Raw genomic sequence first — 20,570 nt, 5'->3', positions numbered from 1 at the left:
TATTTGAAAACCTAATCAAGCTAGACTGACTAGTTTGTCCAAGAGCAATTCTGATAAATTAACTACTTAACAAATTTAGTAAAAGATGTATTTGGTCCCAAAAGTGAAGCGGGTTTGATTTTATGGCCAGCTTTGAACTTTTGGTGACACACCAGATTGAGGAAGAACGATTCCTCTAAAATAGACATAAAAATTCAAACCTTTGGAAAATATTCCTTCAATAATACATTATTTACCCACTGAGAATGTCATTTCACCATAACAAACCCTAAACTGACCATAAGCCAAACATTCTCAAGTGTTGTTGGGAGTTTTTAGAAAAAATGCCACTCTCAGTGCAACTGTTAGAAATATTTAGTCTATTCTGACAACACAGTTACTTCTGTAGTCATCTGTTTGTATACTTAGCAAATTTATTTGTGCTTATTGGAACGTATTTTAATTGCATCTTGCATAGTTTGGTTTTGTATTTTATGCTCATCTTTGTAAGTTGTCAGTTATGATTCTCCATTGATGCATTGGCCTTTTCCGCTGGCTCGGGCATGATGCTTCTACTATTCATTGTATCAGATTTTACTGAACCAAGTCTCATTCATGCCCATGACACATCTGGTTTCCTAGGACACTTTTGGTTACCTAGGAAAGATGTTGTTGATGGCATCACCGCCAACCCACTTACTTCCCAAATCCTCCATATCACTGAAGCTCTCAGAAAGCAGGTTTATGGTATTGATACTATATTCAGTTTACTATTTTTAACTTTTATTTGCAAGAAATTGCTCAAGAACATAACATTTTAAATAACTGATTCTATCACAAGCCTCTCGCTTGTGCAAGAACATTAGGTCTGAAATGGAGTCAGGCCCACAGAACCCCATTAAAGCATGTGTGTGTGTGTGTGTGTGTGTGTGTGTGTGTGTGTGTGTCTTTGGACAATCCATGTATACCTGTACATGTGTGTGTGAGTGTGTGTGTGCTAGACGGAATTTGTGCATGGGTGTGTGTGTGTATGTGTGTTTGGACAATCCATGTATACCTGTACGTGTGTGTGTGTCTTTGGACAATCCATGTATACCTGTACGTGTGTGTGTGTGTGTGTCTTTGGACAATCCATGTATACCTGTAAATGTGTGTGAGTGTGTATGTGCTAGATGGAATTTGTGCATCGGTGTATGTGTGTGTGTGTGTGTGTGTGTGTGTGTGTGTGTGTGTCTGTCGATAAAGATAAAAGTGCAGTGTGTGTGTTTGCGTCTACCCCAGCTAGTCTCTAATGGGGATCATATGTGGAGTCAGCAGTGCAGACACACAAAAACATGCTAACCCAACTCGCCTACCCCCCCATGCATGGTCTGCATTAACACGCATGTGCACGCAGGAACACACACACACACATGCACGCAAATATGCGCACAGAGCATGCCTCAGTCAGCGAGTTAAGAACAACTCCTAAGGGAGGTAAAGCACCAGTTTCTCTGTGAGCATGTGTGTGGATGTGTGTGTGTGGCAGAACACACACTTTGTTTCAGAAAGATGGGGGATGGTGTGTATATGGGGGGGTGGATGGTTAAGGGGGAGGGGAGGGAATGAGAAGAAGGGGGCCAAAGAGAGAAAGGAGAAAGATATGGCCAGTGAGCAAAGGCAAAAGGATGAAATGTGTGTGTATGTGTGTTCGTGTGAGAGTGGAAAGAGAAGGAAAGCGAGCAGAGAGAGAGAGAGAGAGAGAGAGAGAGAGAGAGAGAGAGAGAGAGAGAGAGAGAGAGAGAGAGAGAGAGAGAGAGAGAGAGAGAGAGAGAGAGAGAGAGCAGATCGACAGGGAGGATAGGTTGAGTGTCTGAGAAAAAGAAAAGGAGTGAGGGGAAGGGAAGCTGAGGGGCCCTGCGCAGGGGGAGAGGAGGCCCTGTAGTTTTGGCCGAGGGGTAAGACAGTCAACAACACATTCATCCAAACCTTCAGACAAACCTCTTCATCAAGAACAATCACACTGAGCTGGGACGATGAATTGGTCAGTTTTGCACAATTCTGATCATCCAATTCCCGGTTGACTCCTGCAAGCATCAGTACTGCTTTTATGATCACTAACTTGAAACAAAAAACGCCTGTGAGCGATGAGGGGTCAGTGCAATGGCTTTACACACATCCTGGAGCAAGAATAATACAATCACTCACATCAAATCAACAGCCCCTTTTACACCATGGTTCTGTAACATGGCCATAAACACAAACCCCTCCTTTAGCTGTATTTGGTCATTCATACATGAACCAATAAAACAATACGGAAATGTGTTTTCAACGTTCATCTCCGTTTGTGGTGCTACTGACATGTTGGTTTAGACATCAAAGCAATCAGGGCAGATGAACCCATTGAAATCTTTCCGCTGGCCCTTTATGTGCACAAATTCAAGTCAAGCTGCAAAGTGTTGCTGAAGACTGGAAACTAACACACAGGATAGTAGCATGCACTATTACCACATGGGCCTAACCCTAACCCTAGTTTCAGCCCTGTCTTTGTTACAGGCTCAGAGATGTGTCAGTAAGGAATCATCTTCAATTCAATTCAATTCAGTTCAATTCAAAAATACTTTATTAATCCCAGAGGGAAAATGATTGCTGTAGTAGCTCAGAATAATAATAATAATAATCAAATCATCAAATAGTTATTGTATATTACAATGGCTGTTGGCAGGAAGGATCTCCAGTAGCGGTCAGTGTTGCAACGAAACTGAAGAAGCCTCTGACTGAAGACACTCTTCCGTTGTCAGACAGTCTTGTGAAGAGAATGCTCAGGGTTGTCCATAATTGTTTTGATTCTCCACAGAATCCTTCTTTCCATTATCTCCTCCAGTGGTTCCACAGTCGTCCCCAGAACAGAACCAGCCTTTTTTATTAGGCTGTTGAGCCTTTTCAGATCCCTGCTTCTGATGCTACTACCCCAACAGACGATGACTGAAGAGATTACACTCTCAACAACAGAATTGTAGAAGTGTCATGTTGTGGGCAAGGTGCTTAACCCAGGACATGAGGAACCACACGTGAAAACCAGGTAAGTAAAAAGAGTAAAATATTTTATGAAATGAATCTAAGGAAAAACTAAGGGCGCTGCTCCAGAAAAACAGGAACAGGAACGGACCGGAAATCTAAAACGAAAGAATAAACAATCATGAATACAAGGCGGAACCAGAGAACCAAGAGAATAATAAGTTTGGCGTTTGAATTGTTCTTACGGTCTTAAACCAGTTCTTAGCGGTGGTGGACTGGGTGAAGTTCAGCGGAGGAGAGGCTGCAGGTCCGATGGTTGTAGAGGAGGTGGACAGGAGAAGGTTGTGTGAATCCAGGGTGTAGGTTGGCAGGCAGGCAGAGCCAGAGAGGCAGGAGAGTGGAGGCCAGAGGATCCTGAGCGACGGGACAAGGAAAACAACTCCAGGCGTGGTTAGAGGATGCGAGGCGCGATACTAGAAACAAGAGCATACAGGATCTCATAGAACAAGTTTGTTGGAAGATCAGGTAATGTACTGGGCTAGAAGCTACCCTGGTGAGAGTATCAACTGGCGCTGGAGTTGTGTCACACCGCTCCTTAAATCCCCTGGCCCTCTGATTAGCGGAATCAGGATCAGCTGGAGCTCGTGCCATGCCCACCTGCAACACAAACAGCTGACTGCCAGGTTACCTCACCTGCTGATAGAGGCAGACCGTGACAGCTGAAGAAGTCCTGCAGGGTTGTTTTGAGACCACAGATTGGATGACTCTCTGCCAAGGATATGAAGAGGACATCAATGCCATTACTGGATATGTAACGGACTATATAAACTTCTGTGTGGACATATCATACCCACCAGAACAGTGAAATGCTTCGCTAATAACAAACCCTGGATCACCAGTGAACTGAAGAATATGCTAAATGAGAAAAAAAAGAGCCTTCAAGAAGGGAAACAGGGAATTATTGAGGAGTATACAGAAGCGACTGAAGATCAAGATCAGAGACAGCAAGGAAGCATACAGGAAGAAGCTGGAGAACAAACTACAGAGGAACAATATCAGAGATGTCTGGTCAGGGATGAAGAAGATCACTGGCTTCAAGCAGAGGAAGGATTGCACAGATGGCAGCCTGGACACAGCCAATTAACTGAACAAGTTCTTCAATAGGTTCAGTTCAGGAACAAACCCAGCATCCTCCTCGCCTGTCCCCAGCCAATCAGACATCCCATCCTCCTCTGATCCAACATTTTCCTGTCACACGCCAGCTCTTTTGTCCTCTAACACAGTCATGGTCTTTTATGGTTCTCTTAATCTTTCTTCAACCAAGTCAGGAGATGCGGCTGCCCCATTTACCTCCCCCTCCCGCCTATCTGTCTCTAGAAGTCAGGTGAAGAGGCAGCTGGAGAGACTGAACAGGAACAAGGCTGCAGGTCCAGATGGTGTCAGCGCCAGAGTACTGAAGGCCTGTGCAGAGCAGCTCTGTGGGACTCTGCAGCACCTCTTCAACCTCAGCCTGGCCCAGGAGACGGTTCCAGTCCTGAAGAAGACATCCTGCCTTGTTCTAGTTCCAAATAAAACTCACCCATCAGTCAGTGATGACTACAGACTGGTTGCCCTGACATCCCACATCATAAAGGTCCTGGAGAGACTCCTGTTGGTCCACCTGAATAAGCAAACTAGGGCATATCAGGACCCACTGCAGTTTGCTTATCGCCATGGAGTCGGAGTTGAAGATGCCATCATCCAGCTGCTTCAACCAACCCACTGTCATCTGGAAAAAGCAGGCAGCACTGTGAGAGTCATGTTCTTTGATTTCTCCAGTGCATTTAACACAATTCAGCCTGATGTACTTTGCAAGAAACTCCAGAAGACACAGGTGGGGGCCTCAAATATCGCCTGGATTAAAGACTACCTGACAAACAGACCACAGTTTGTAAGGCTGAAGAACTGCACATCAAACCAGGTGATTAGTAACATTGGAGCGCCACAGGGGACTGTACTCTCACCATTCCTTTTCACCCCGTACACCTCAGACTTCCAGTACAAATCAGAGACCTGTCATCTACAGAAATACTCAGATGACTCTGCAGTTGTCGGGTGTATCAGAGATGGACAGGAAGCTGAGTACAGAGAGCTGGTGGAGCGCTTTGTGGCATGGTGTGGAAACAATCATCTGACCTTGAATGTGAACAAAACAAAGGAGATGATTTTATACTTCAGAAGAAACAGGGTGGAGTCAAACACAGTTTCCATCATGATAGAAGAAGTGGAGGTGGTTGAGGAATACAAATACCTTGGAGTTCACCTGGACAACAGACTGGACTGGAGAAAGAACAGCCAAGCCGTTTACAAGAAGGGACACAGCAGACTGCACTTCTTGAGGATGCTTAGGTCTTTCAATGTCTGTAGCAAGATGCTGCAGATCTTCTTGTCACGGTCTGCCTCTATCAGCAGGTGAGGTAACCTGGCAGTCAGCTGTTTGTGTTGCAGGTTGGTGTGGCACGAGCTCCAGCTGATCCTGATTCCGCTAATCAGAGGGCCAGGGGATTTAAGGAGCGGTGTGACACAACTCCAGCGCCGGTTGATACTCTCACCAGGGTAGCTTCTAGTCCAGTACATTACCTGATCTTCCAACGAACTTGTTCTATGAGATCCTGTATGCTCTTGTTTCTAGTATCGCGCCTTGCATCCTCTAACCACGACTGGAGTTGTTTTCCTCGTCCCGTCGCTCAGGATCCTCTGGCCTCCACTCTCCATCACTCTGCCTGCCTGCCTGCCAACCTACACCCTGGACTCACACAACCTTCTCCTGTCCACCTCCTCTACAACCATCAGAGCTGCAGCCTCTCCTCCGCTGAACTTCACCCAGTCCACCACCGCTAAGAACTGGTTTAAGACTGTAAGAGCAATTCAAACACCAAACTTATTATTCTCTTGGTTCTCTGGTTCCGCCTTGTATTCACGATTGTTTATTCTTTCGTTTTAGATTTCCGGTCCGTTCCTGTTCCTGCTTTTCTGGAGCAGCGCCCTTAGTTTTTCCTTAGATTCATTTCATAAAACATTTTACTCTTTTTACTTACCTGGTTTTCACGTGTGGTTCCTCATGTCCTGGGTTAAGCACCTTGCCCACAACATGACATCAGCGTCCTGTGACCATTTTCTCACAGTTCTTCTTGTCACAGGTTGCCTCTTAACAATTGGTTTGTATTCTTAGCAGAGAAAAACAAGATTGTGATCTGATTGTCACAGAGGAGGTCTTGTTTTGGACATGTATGCATTCTTTACATTTGCATAACACAAATCCAATGTCTTGTTTTCTCTGGTGGAGCAGCTGACAAACCAATGAAGTGTTGGAAGTGCAGCAGAGAGCGAGGCATGATTAAAATCACCAGATATAGCCACAAATGCATTGGGGTGCTGGGTTTGTAGCTTAGCGACAACAAAACTGATGGCATCAGTGTTGATGTCCAGCCACATAGAAAAAAACTACACTCTACACAAACATTCCCTGGTCACAAGAGAAATCTCAATGGACAGTGCATTTGTTTATCCTTTAAACAAATCTTATAGCCCAAATTTATGACCAGAGCAGTCCCAATGTCCGTCCAAGCAGATCAGAGCAATCTTACCACACCACACACAGTAAGAATATCTGATAAAATGTCTTTAGAGCCATAAGCCTGTGAGGCTGAAGTGAATACCCTCCCCTCAGAAGAAAAGTGGAATGCTGCCGTCGCCACGGCAACTCTGTCTCCCTATCCCAGCCTGGGCGGGACTGCGACCGGTGAAGGCCGTTGAATCGTTTCCGGGAGTCACTGTGCTTTCTAAACCCAACTACCTCCCTCCCCTGTCCAAACGGAGATGACGAGCGCTGCTTATCGCAGCTGCATGCACTTATGTGTGCAGAGTCCCCAACCCTACCTCCCCACCTAGTGGACACTTATGATGTGTAATGTCTGAAGTCTGCATTTCTGTCTGAGGTGTTTTTTGCATAGCAAAGCTACCCTCCTGGTGGAGGGTAACTCTGAAGTGCCCTTTTTTCCTCCACCTGACCCAATCCACGTGTAAATCCTCTGACCTCTATTAAGGTAGTGTGACTCCGGTTGCGAATGACCAGTCACCAATTCTTGTCATGTGTCTATGCCTATGTATGTCTGATCTCAGAATTGTGTGCACACTGAAACTCTAATTTCCCTCTGGGATTAATAAAGTATCTTTGAATTGAATTGAATAACAATAGTCAGATGTGTTGTTAAAGAGCATGTCACCCTCAAATCAATAATTTTTTTTGCCGATAAACTATATAAATTAGTGTCTAATCGTGCTGTAGACATGCACACTCAATAATTTGGCACTTTTGTGCATCTTAGTTTAAATTAAAATATTCTGCTTAAAACTGTCAGTGTTGTGCCCTCGTCAGGTTAAAATTCTGCACTGCATTTGAATTTAAATCTGCCATTATCATTGGCTAAGAGGTACACTATGATGTTAGCTGGTATATTGTGATGATGACACAATGTTGTTGTGAGCCTGTGTGTGTGTGTGTGTGTGTGTGTGTGTGTGTGTGTGTGTATTTGTTAACGGTTCCACCCTGCCAGGCAACAGCATTTGGTGCATTTTTTTTAATCAGGAAGTGGGAGTGGATTAATGCTCTGGTATGGGGTGACTTGCTCTTTAAGATTGTCGTAAGGGGAATAATGATACATTTGCTTTTTCCATTCATGTTAAGAGGATCACTTTCATTGCTGCACAAAAACTGTGAGACTATATGTTTTAGAAAACAAAATAAAACCTTCCAAGTAAAAAAAAAAGCAGAAAATGAAAAAAAGTGCTTCTGAATTATATCTGCTTCAGATATAATTGTGTTTATTGTAAACATCAGACTCAATCTAAACATGATTAGTCACTTTAATTTAGTCACTCTTTCATTATGGAAGAAAAAATTTATAAGAACACCAACAATAATTATCAGCTCTGATTTATGCAACATAATTTTGTGTTAGGATAATCAAAGATTTCACAAGATAAAACAAAATAAAAGAGATTAAAAATTCAAAACCACTAGTAGACTTTTACAGTATAAACTGATAAAATATTAATCGTTAATGAAGGTGAATTGTCGCTAAAGTGTCTTTAAAGATAGTGACAGGAAAACAGCATCTGAAGTTACTCTACTAGTATAAATAAAATAACATCTGTAGACTGAGCAGCCAATTATAGCACCACATACTCAGTTTGTGTCTCTGATTAAAACAAAAAGAAAAAAAAGAGGGGGTCGTGTAACCCTTCAAACGTTTTTCAAGTGGGACTTACAATCTGGATCCAATTTGACATCCAGCACAACATATGTTTCTGTCGCAGGGTTTCAGGTCAAATGTAAATAAAAGAATGTGAGCCCCTTTATGTTGTGAATTCTTCACACAAAAGCAAAAGAAGAAAGAAATTTGGCACATCGCTGAATCCATACCAAATGTATGACGTGTGTTAAAGTGAAGTATTGAATGACATATTAGAAAAAAATGAAGTTACAAAAAAACAGAGTGCTGAAAAATGTAATTTTCTTACTTGAACATTTTAATAAAAGTTTTCGTCTTTGAAATGTTCAAATGAAAAACAGCTCAAATAGCTCAAAAGCAGATTTTCACACAGATATAATTGAGCAGTTGCAAAAAAAATATAAATGTGTTATTTATGAGGAAAAATATGAAAGTGGCCTTGGTCTTTATCCTGTAAAAGGGTGATATTAAAAGAAGTTGACGTGTATTTATTTTCTGAACTCAAATGAGTGCATTGAGGCGTTATGGTCGATAAATGTCTTATTTATCACCAAATTAAATTAATTCCTTAACCCTTAAAAACATGGACAATCCAAAATGGGCATTCTTTGGAATTAGCCCAGCTGGTTTAAGAGAAGGAAATCAAGCAAATTAAAGTCCTACGTCTGCACTGGGGGTGTACGTTTGGCATTTTGCAAGGAAGAATTGCATTGAGGCAACCATGCTAACTACCATCCAGATGGTAACTTACTTTTCAAAAGTTAAATTGAAAGTGGCTGCTTTTAATTTTCCTGGACAATTGGACCGGTTCCACCAAATTGTACATTTACACCAAACCAAGTCTCACCTCTTAGGCTTGTTTCATTCTACAAGATTTTACATGGATCAGAAGATTTTTAAAACATGAAAGAATCCACATGTTGTAATCATCGACATATATACACGGTGGAGATAAATAACTTACTAATTTAACAGTTGTGGTCCTGCAGTGTGTGGTCTGTGGCAACAAGGGAAAGACAACACACCACACACGAATGGATTTCACTTATGAACATTCCCTATTCAGACCGGAAATCACACAAAACCTGTTGAGATTACACTTAAGATAAGCAAACATGGTGGACAAGCAATAGTTTGTGGACTACACCACATTTAACAAGTTGCACACTTGTTTGTACTCAGGGCACAGCACGAATGCCGCAGAATAGGCCAAGACAATCCAACATGTTAAATATCCTCGATTTGTGATCAGATGGGTCCCAACTTCCTGACCCTAACCCTAAGCCACACAATACATTTCGATATTCCAGCTAATGTTATCTTTAGAGACATTATGCTTATCGGAGGCATCCATTAGATTATTGGAAGAGAAGAATCGGGTGACAACTCTACACATCTATCTTGAGGTGTGTGTGAACCAGACCTTAGTTACTTTGGTCCATTGATAATCACCCCAATCTATTGGGTTTGTTTTTGGCTTTTGGGCTTTCAGTTATTTCATCAGGTGACACTTCATAAGTTGAAGAACTTCCTGCTGTAGTAAGGCAATGTAGTTTTATCAGTTTGGTAAAGGGTAGGAATCTCATAATCCCCAGAAATAAGAGAATATATAATTGTATATATACAATAATACACGTTCATATCCCGTTTCACAGGTTGGTGAGACTACATGAGGTTTGGTGTCTTGCCCAAAGGGTAAATATTGTAAATAGCATGTATTTATATAGCCTTTTCTAGAGTCCTGCAACCCCCCAAGGAGCTTTATTACGCGATAGTCACTCCTTGAAAGACACTGAGGGTGATATGCTACACTGTAGCCACAGCATAGTGATACAATAAGTGCTATTGGTAAGTACAACCACCACCAGCAAGCATGGAGGGTTAAGTGTCTTTCCCAAGGACAAGACTGCAACAGGCTGATTGGGGCACAAGTCTGCAGCCCTTCCATTACAGGGCGGGTACTCAACTCCTCTGTCACTGTCGCTGCTAAAGACACTTTGCTCCCTTTCCCTGATGCAACCAGTGACTCCATCTCCAAATCAATTTAGACCAACAGTAGCCGATGTTGGGTTTTCAGAAAGGTTTGGTATGTTAGGAATCACAATGAGGTACTGAAAATTTGGGGAAATTACCAACTTGTGGTGCTGGAAAAGGCATTTCAATTCAATCAAACCCATCTGAGTGGTGCTGCTAGAAAAGAGGCATAGGGAAGACAGGATTGACAGGACAAACACCTTTCCCACGTATTTGATGCTGCCCCAAAGCGAGTCTCGTGTGTACTTTGAAGTCATCGTAGACTAGCCAAGTAAGATAAATGAGGGGTGAGTGTTAAAATATGTTGGTAAATGATCATTTGTTGACTAAGGAGGAGAGGGTGTATAGTGTTCTCAGTTCAGCAACAAAAGCTAATGAGAGACTAATGGTTAAAACAAAGTTTTTTAAAGAATGTACGTAATAAATGATCTCACCTTGAACAAAGAGATGTGATAATCTTACGATACAAAATTTGAGGTTTTCATGATCTGTAAGACATTACGTAAGTCAAAAGGCTTGAAATGTTTCACAAGGTGGACTGAAGAGTGAAACAAATTACTGAAACTTTTCACAATGCTCTAATTTTCTTCAGGTGCACCCATGGTGCACAGATGCTTTGATTTCAAACATAAAGCAGTTCAATCTTTTCTGATGATTGAGTTGTCATTCAGTCATTTGAGATTTGTGACATGGCTTGGACTTGCATTTCAATGACTTGATATGGATTTAGTCCTCAACAGGGCTTGAATTGGAGTGAACTCCAGAAAACTAGATGATTTGTACTTGAATCCTATGGACTTAAGATTTCACTTGAGTTCTAAAGACTTGAGAATTTACTTTTTTAACAAAAAGCCCTTGACCGCCTTCAGTTGGTCCAGAACTCTGCAGCGAGGCTCCAAACTCGGGCAAACAGAAGAGCACACATCACTCTTATTCCAATGTCTCTGCACTGGTTACCCATTAACTTTAGAGTTCATTTTAGAATCCTGACTATAACTTTCAGTGCTCTACATGGTCAAGCTCCTCCCTATATTGCTGAAGTTCCGAGCCCTCGGGTCCACCCTCCAGAATATTCTAGAAATTCCAAAGACCAGATATAAAAGTCGAGGTGATCAGTCCTTCCCGACTGTTGCACCCCAACTTTGGAATGATCTTCCTTAAACCTTACGTAACATTGACAGTCTGGACACTTAAAAAACAAGCTAAAGACCCTTTTATTTAAAGCTGCTTTTACATAATTCTTTGTTTTCTTACTTTTAACTCAAATTTGGAATCATCTTTCATTTGTTTTATGATATTTTATAATTTTATTACTTTATTTATCTGATGTTAATCTATTTCTGTTTCAATTATGATTTTATGACCTTATCTTTTATTTTGTTTTGATCTGTGATTCTGTCTGTGATGAGTGCTATATAAATAAAATGTACTTTAGTAAATTTACTTCAAATCAAAAACATACAACTTAACATAAACATTGCCCCCAAAAACTTTCAAATTGCTTTGCACCTAAAGAACTTCGCACTTTATTTGGACGTTCCCTCAGAGACTTGAGGCTTGACTTGGAAGAAAATGACTTGGGAACATCTTTGGAACATGATTTCCTAACTTCACATTTTCATTCTTTCCCGCCTGATGGTTTATGCCAGGAAGAAGCTGCTGTAAATTGATTTGCTTTTTCTCATGTCTAGACTAGAACCCCAAAAACTTGATGCTTGGACTTGGACCTGGACAAAGTTACAATCAGAAGAAAACTCGGTATTGATCATTTGTTAGGAGCGGTTGCGCGCCCTGGACATTCCAGCTGTGTGACGTGAACAGAATTCATTTACATAAGACGTACCTTCTGTTCCAGCTTCATCCAACACAAGTGCTTCTAAGCGCATCTCCACAGCTGAACACTAGTCATGTTGTTAACATGTTACAGTGTGAATCTTTTTTCTGTGTGCATATTTTTATGTCGCCCCCTGAGGGGGTGCTTGCTGTCAGCCTTGGGAACTAGTTTCAGACGGCAAGTCCACAGTCCTGCCCTGTCAGAAATAGGCCGGGTTAGGTTAAAAAATGTTTCATAAGCTTAGACTGACCTCCTTCCTCTCTGCTTCTCCCTCTCAGCCCCCCCCCCCCCCCCCCCCCCCCCCCCCCCCGTGCTGCTGTCTCTCTTTCACCTAGACATTTTAGCGGCCAAATGTAGTTTACTACAGAATGCAAACAAACCCTTTGTAAAATTTGTTTTATTATACTGAGACAAATTCAGACTTCTTCCACTTGTTTTGATCTCAAATTCTCAGTGCTCATTATTATTTTTAGTGTTGCATTTATTGATGGCTTTGTGGAAACTGAAAAGACTTCCTATGATAGCGTGATTTGTTCTTGTGCATGGATCGTGTGTGCAGGTACATGAACGCATGAGTCACTTTTGATGCATGTGCATTTGTGTGTGTGTGTGTGTGTGTGTGTGTGTGTGTGTGTGTGTGTGTGTGTGTGTGTGTGTGTAATTGCATGCATGTGTCTCTATGTTTGTCTCAGTCTACCATTTGACTGCCGTCTGAATCTGTGGCACGTACAGCAGAGCTACGAAACAGCAGATTGGCAGTCAGGAGGGACGAAGCAAAAAATAAAAAAGGAAAAGTGTATGCGTGTGGAGGGGAGAAATGGGGGGGTGAGAAGAAGTGATGAGAGGAGAACAAGTGAGGAGGAGGAGAGGGCAAAAAGCAGAGGAAAGAGAGAAAGACATGAGAGTTAGACAAATAGAGATACAGAAAGAAACAGAGAGACAGGCACAGAGAAGGAGGGGGAGGTGGGGGTGGCATCGGCCTACAGAGGGAGGCTGTGGTCTTCCAAGCAGCAGCGGCAGTAAAAATAGGGGAGAGGAAAACAATGATGGCTTGAAAGATTAAATTCCTGTTGGAGTAGGAAGTGCAGAAAGAGGGAAGGGCAGATGGGAGAGGGAGGCGATGGGACCAATAACCTCTGGATGTGGGATCATTCACAGTAAATTCCTCTCAATCTGCCATCTAAATTTTAAACACCTGATTGGCAACAATGTGAGGGTCCCCATCATGAAGAATCAATGCAAATTTTCATCCAGCTGAAAAGAAAAGAGAAAAATGGAAGAAAAATCATATATTTGAGGGTTTTGTTTTTATTTGGATTATTGTTCACTTTTAGTTTCAGAATCTTTTAAATAGAGAAATAAGCATACGGGCGACGGTGGCACAGAAGTTAAGTGCTCGCCCCGTAATTGGAAGGTTGCAGGTTCGAGCCCCGCTCAGTCTGTCGCTGTCGTTGTGTCCTTGGGCAAGACACTTAACCCACGTTGCTTGCTGGTGGTGGTCGGAGGGACCGGTGGCGCCAGTGTTCGGCTGCCTCGCCTCTGTCAGTGCGCCCCAGGGCAGCTGTGGCTACATTTTAGCTCATCCCCACCAGTGTGTGAATGTGTGTGTGAATGGGTGAATGACTGATTGTGTTGTAAAGTGCCTTGAGGGGTTCCAGGACTCTAGAAGGCACTATATCAAATACAGGCCATTTACCATTTACTATATATATATATATATATATATATATATATATATATATATATATATATATATGTATATGTGTGTGTGGGGCATTGAACATTAGGTCTATTTTTTCTAAGACTTTGTTAGTTGATTACTTGATTTGTGATAATCATATTTCTTTGCTCTCTCTCACAGAATCCTGGCTGCAGCAAGAGGACTATGGTAACTTAAATGAGTCGACTCCTTCTAATTATTTAAATCATTATCTTGCTCAAAGTACAGGGCGAGGAGGAGGAGTAGCAACCATTTTTCATTCAGACCTATTAATCAATCCCTTATCAATTAATAGTTACAGTTCTTTTGAACATCTTATTCTTAGTTTTCCTAATCCAGATTGCTAAACTGTAAAACCACTCTTCTTTCTAGTTTTGTATCATCCACCAGGCCCTTACTCTGAGTTTTTGGATCGGTTCTCTGATTTTTTTATCTGATTTGGTGCTAAATACTGATAAGGTCATTATAGTGGGGGATTTTAACATTCATGTGGACATTGAAAATGATAGCCTCAATGTAGCCTTTAGTAATATCTTAGACTCAGGCCCTGTCCACACGTAGCCGAGGATCTGCCAAAACGTAGATATTTTTCTAGGTTTTGGCCTGTCATCCACACGAAAACGGAGTTTTTTCACACGAAAACGGATCTTTTTAAAAACTCCGGCCAAAGTGAAGATCTGCGTTTTCTCCGTTTTGGGTGTCTGCGTGTGGACGGACAAAACCGGAGTTTTAAGGTCCGCAACGTCACTTTCCGCGACAAAAAATGCTGACATCACGTGTGCGACCTGAGTTTACACTAGCCGGCATCATGGAAGCCTTCGGAGCTGCGCTCGCTTTATCAATTGTCCAAGCGCTTTCTGCTTGTTTGTTTTTGCAAGCGGAATTACTGCTCCTTGCGGAAGACCAAAGACGAAGGACGAGGTTAAGAACGGGGGAAGTACTGCCGCCTACAGGTCTGGCATGTCCTTAACAACGTATTTATTCGGGTACGTGTGGACAGAGTCTGTTTTTAAAACGCGGTGGTGTGGATGCAAGTTTTTGGAGGGGCGGATATTCGTTTTTAAAAAACCCCGGCTACGTGTGGACTAGGCCTCAGTTGGTTTTACCTTAAGAATACATAGCTCCACCCACTCCTGCCATCATACATTAGACCTAGTGCTGACTTATGGCATAGAGTGTGAGGAAATAACAATCTTTCCACACAATCCAGTCCTCTCGGACCACTTTTTGATAACCTTTGAGATTTTTGTAACTGAGTTCTCGAGACATGAAAGTAAATTTCACTATAGTCGGTCTCTATCTGACAACACAGTTGCATCTTTTAAATCAACTGTTCCATCTTTACTCTCTTCAGCATCTCAGAGAACCGTAGCAGAGGGCAATATTTTTATTTCTAGCCCTTCACAAATTGATGCTTTAGTTCATAATGTTACTTCCTCTTTACGTGTGGCATTAGATGATGTTGCCCCTTTAAAAAAGAAGGTAATTAGGGACAGGAAGTTTGCTCCCTGGTTTAATTCTTATTTACGAACTTTAAAACAAAACTCTACAAAATTGGAGAGAACATGGTGCTCTACACACCAAGGGGAGTCCTACTTATCCTGGAAAAACAGTCTTGTGCTTAATAAAAATAAGCTTCAACAAGCTAGAACTGCTTATTTTTCACCGCTAATTGAAGAGAATAAGAATAATCCAAAGTTTCTTTTCAGTATAGTTGCTAAACTTACACAGAGTCATAGCTCTGAACCATCTATTCCCTTAGCCCTCAGCAGCAACGACTTTATGGGATTTTTCACAAGTAAAATCAATTCTATTAGAAACAAAATCATTAGCAGCCTCCCTAATTAGATTTCTTCTTCTCAGTAAGTGAGGCAGCAACTGAGGTAACTGTAGAACCTCATCTGTGTTTGAACCATTTTGATCCAGTTGAGCTTTCAGAGTTATCAAAAATATTAGCTTTATCTAAACCACACATGTCAGAGTCAAGGCCCGCGGGCCAGATGCGGCCCGCGGAGCATTTTTATGTGGCCCGCGAGATAAATATCAAAAATATATTAAAACTGGCCCGCTGGCCGATTTTACCGCAAAGACTTCAACTCCCATGATGCTTTGCGGCGTCAGCGCGGAGGCGACGCGCCCCCTCCTTTGTGTTTTTTCCAGCCCGAGGCAGTCAGGGGTAGTTGGGTGTCTGCAGCTCCGCTGTCTCGGACAAACTACGCTCCTCTCACTCAGCGCCAGTTCACTCAGCTGTTTTCTGACGTTGAAGCCCAGAAACAGAGATTCTAGCCGCTCAGTAACGTGTTCACGACTTAAAGAGAAAGTTTTCCAACTAACATCCAGACAGAGCTGATATAACTCCAGCGAGCAGCAACATGCTCAAACCAGCACGGCTCTGTGGTTGTGTTTCCTCCCCGGCACACAACAACGTGGTCAAGCTGCTCAGACTTGTTCATCAGCACAAACCTATGTGAGCACCTGTTGTCATCTAATGTTGTCATTATTAAGATAAAGATGAACAAAACAACAGGAGTCTCCTCCTCAGCTCAGATCAACCCCATGATGCAGGTATCTGGCTGGAACAGGTGAGCATCACAGTAAACCAGTGGAGCAAACTGAGCTTTAAATATGTTGGTTTTATGCTCTTTTTCTGCTCCAAAACATGAAAGTTAACAGGTGAGATGTTGCATTTTCATTTAAGATAAAATGATATTTTTATTTTGTTGTTGGCCCGTGAGAAAAGATTTAACCTACAGTAAACAGGAAGTGGAAAGGCTGCAGATAGACGAATAGAATAGAAAATCCCTTTATTGTTCCTTAGTGGGGAAAGCTAGATGTCACAGCAGCGATGACACTTATTACAGGAGAAAAAAAGGAGAATAAAAATAAGAAAAATTTATAATCAAGAAAACATAAATCCTGAATAGATTTTAAAAATGCTGAATATACCACAAGTAATGAATACCACTGATGCCTTTTATTTAAAACGGACTTGCTCGTGTGTAGTTTGGTTATTCTACATTCAGTGTTAATGCTGAAATATGTTTGTTTCCAAATTTAAAGGTTCGAAATTGCATATATGTTGATAAAGAAAATGTGCAAATTTGCCGTCACTTTTTCAAAAAATATTAAGTTTGGCCCTCGACTCCGTCCCAGAGTTTCATTTCGGCCCCGTGTGAGTTTGAGTTTGACACCCCTGATCTAAACCTTCAACTTGCATTTTAGACCCAATCCCAACCAAATTATTTAAAGATGCATTTCCTTTGGTTACTGCCCCCATTCTAGATATAATCAATTTATCCGTAGTAAATGGATATGTACCACAGGATCTTAAGGTTGCTGTAATCAAAGCTTTACTTAAGAAGCCTTCTCTGGATCCAGATGACCCAATGAATTATAGACCAATATCTAACCTTTCATTTTTATCCAAAGTCTTTGAGAAAATAGTGGCCATCCAAGTATGTGAGCATTTAAGCACTAATTATCTGTTTGAGGAATTTCAGTCTGGCTTTAGAGAGTATCACAGCACTGAAACTGCATTGGTGAAAGTTACAAATGATATTCTCATGGCCTCAGATAAGAATCTTGTGTCTGTTCTAGTCCTGTTAGATCTCAGTGCTGCTTTTGACACAGTTGATCACAATGTTCTTTTAGAAAGGCTTGAACATGTTGTATGGATCAAAGGAACAGCGCTAGGCTGGTTTAAATCCTACCTGTCTGATAGATATAATTTTGTAAATGTACATGACAAATCTTCATACTCCAGGGTTACTTGTGGAGTACCACAGGGTTCAGTGCTTGGACCAATTCTTTTTACTATATATATGCTCCCAATTGGTAAAATCATTAGACAGCATGGGATAAACTTCCCTGATGACCCTGATTAACCTAATCGGTTAGGTAGATTACAGGCTTGTCTTGAAGACATAAAAAATTGGATGGCTCAAAACTTTTTGCTTTAAAATCAAGACAAGGCCGAAGTTCTCATTTTTGGACCTGAAATTAAGAAAAGGAAATTGCTTAGTCAATCACCTGACCTGAATGGCATTAAATTAGTCTCCGAGAACAAAGTAAGGAACCTTGGTGTTATCTTTGACCAGGACAAGTCATTCAAATCCCACGTTAAACAGGTTTGTAGGATTTCCTTTTTCCACCTTCTGAATATTGCTAAGATTCGAAGCATCCTTTCCAGGAGTGATGCTGAAAAACTAGTTCATGCATTTATTACATCAAGACTGGATTACTGTAATTCATTTCAGGAAGTCCACAGAATGTAGTTAAAAGTCTTCAGCTTGTCCAAAAGGCTGTAGCTGGAGATCTGATGAGAATTAAAAAGAGAGATCATATATCTCCTGTCTTAGCTTCCCTACATTGGCTTCCTGTTAAATTCAGAATAGATTTTAAGATCCTTGTTCTCACATCAATCAATCAATCAATCAATCAATCAATCAAATCAATCAAAGATACTTTATTAATCCCAGAGGGAAATTAGAATTTCAGTACACAAAATTCAGAGATCAGACATACATGGGCAAGACATATGAAAAGAATTGGTGACTGTGGTCATTCGCAACCCTGAGTCGCGCTACCTTAATAGAGATAAGAGGGTTACATGAGGATTGGTTCAGGTGGAGGGGAAAAAAAGGCACTTCAAAGTTACCCTCCCTCTAGGAGGGCAGCTTTGTTCTGCAAAAATACACCTCAGACAGATATGCAACAGACTTCAGACAACAGAACATAAGTGTCCACTAGGAGGGGTGGTGGGCTAGGACTATCCCAACTTCAGTTCCTGCAGCCACGATGAAGCAGCGCATGTCACCTCAGTGTGAATAGGGGGAGGAACATTGAGGGTTGGAGGGTTGCAGTGACCCTGGACGCTTCCGCGGCCTTCCCGCTGTCCCGCCCAGGCTGGGAAAGGAGGCAGAGTTGAGTTGCCATAGCGACGGCACATTCCACATATCTTCTGAGGGAGTTTTCGTTGGAGCCTTGCAGACTCAAGGACGCCAGATACTGATTAGAAATTGTTTTGGGGCCAGACAGAGATAATGTCCTCTCTGTCTTACAGTTTGTTGGTACTCAACCTCTCAGAATCCCAATAATAATGGACGGTAATCTGTCCCGATCCGTGCTGATTCGTCCACTCTCTCCTTGAAGGCATCCATCTTTTGCGCCAAAGAATGAATATCCGCCAAAGTCCCAAGCTTATGATTCATGTCAACAATTGTTTGAGTCTGTGAATTCACAGCGCAGTGCAAACATCGAAATATAAATATTGGACAATGGGTTTCCATAGACTCCAATAACACGTTTTTGAGGAGAAATGGGAGGTGGCCACCACCGCCATTTTGACTGTATCACAGGTTCTGTCAAGCCCAGACAATTCCACAAAAGGGAAGAGAGGTGGAGCTGAGGGTGGGGCTGTAAGGCTGAGATCAACTGACGATACCCGATCGAACTAGCTACAAGCTAACCTGAAGCTAACCAAAAGCTAACGCAGAGGTGGGAGCTAAGCTAACGGAGGTAGCAACCTAGCTACAACCGGAGTTTACTTTGCACAACACCAGAGCTTCTGGGTCAGAGATACGCCAGGCTAACCGCTGGGTAAAACCGGGTGGAACACAGAGGTCTCTGAGAGTTTCATAAGCCAGCAGCCACACAGCAGACAAGCACCGCTGTGATCTGAGATGCGCAGAGCTGCCGCTGGGGAGAACCAGGTGGAAACGTTTCCATCCCAGAGCTCCACAAGCCGGCAGCCCGCGCAGCAGACAGGAGCCGCGATCAGACAGAGAAACGACGAGCTGCGGGGAGGGGAGAACGGATAGAAAACATCGGTTTCCATCCAGAGCTTTACAAGCCAGCAGCCCGAGCAGCAGACAGAAGCCGCGATCAGACAGAGATGCGCCGAGCTGCGGGGAGGGGAGAACGGGTTGAAAACATTGGTTTCCATCCAGAGCTTCACAAGCCGATAGTCGGAACCCAGCTCCACCAACATGTTATATTTCAACCCATTTTCTTAAGTGCAGCATTATGTTAAATTCACTGGGTTTTACCCTATTACATTTAAATTTCATGGTTAAGCAGTAAATGTTAAAATCTAAGCTCAGCTCAGCAGTGACCTAAAATACATAAATATAATTTTACTTACCGAAACAATTGAAGTGGAGACTCCTTGGACGCTCTGTTAGTGCAATTAATGCCACAGCAAGTCATTTTGTCCAACAATTGCACAAATAATATCCAAAAAAAGAATACACAAACACACAGACTCAAAAGACAGAATTTTAGGCTTTTAATACACTTAAACAGAAGAGTGAGAAAAAAATTCACCCCCCTCAGAGTTGTCATGAGTGTAAACTAGATCATTTAAACCAAAAACATGTTTTGGTACCAGGCTGTAAACATGTTTATTTCTGCTGTGAAATTGGTATTTTTAACATGGGAGTCAATGAGGATTTGCTCGCTTCTGACACCAGCCCCCAGCGGATGAGGGTGGAACTGCAATTTTTGGTACTTCCAGGATTGCTTCAGTTTTTTAGCCGCATTGTGGGGGCTTGGGTGCAAACCATCTCTGAGCTCCGGGATCAGGCCAATATTCATCGGCAGCTTGTTAATTTTCCAGTAAGCCAGGCAGCCTCTAAGGCCAATGAGCAGGAAACCTGACACCAACACCAGGAATATTCACATGTCTTCAGAGTCCTCCACAGACAGCTAAGATAGACAAATCAAGTTCCACTGT

The sequence above is a fragment of the Nothobranchius furzeri genome, chromosome 18 (genome assembly GCF_043380555.1).
Source record: "Nothobranchius furzeri strain GRZ-AD chromosome 18, NfurGRZ-RIMD1, whole genome shotgun sequence".
NCBI classification, from domain to species: Eukaryota; Metazoa; Chordata; class Actinopteri; order Cyprinodontiformes; family Nothobranchiidae; genus Nothobranchius; species Nothobranchius furzeri.
This window is presented reverse-complemented; position numbering follows the sequence as displayed.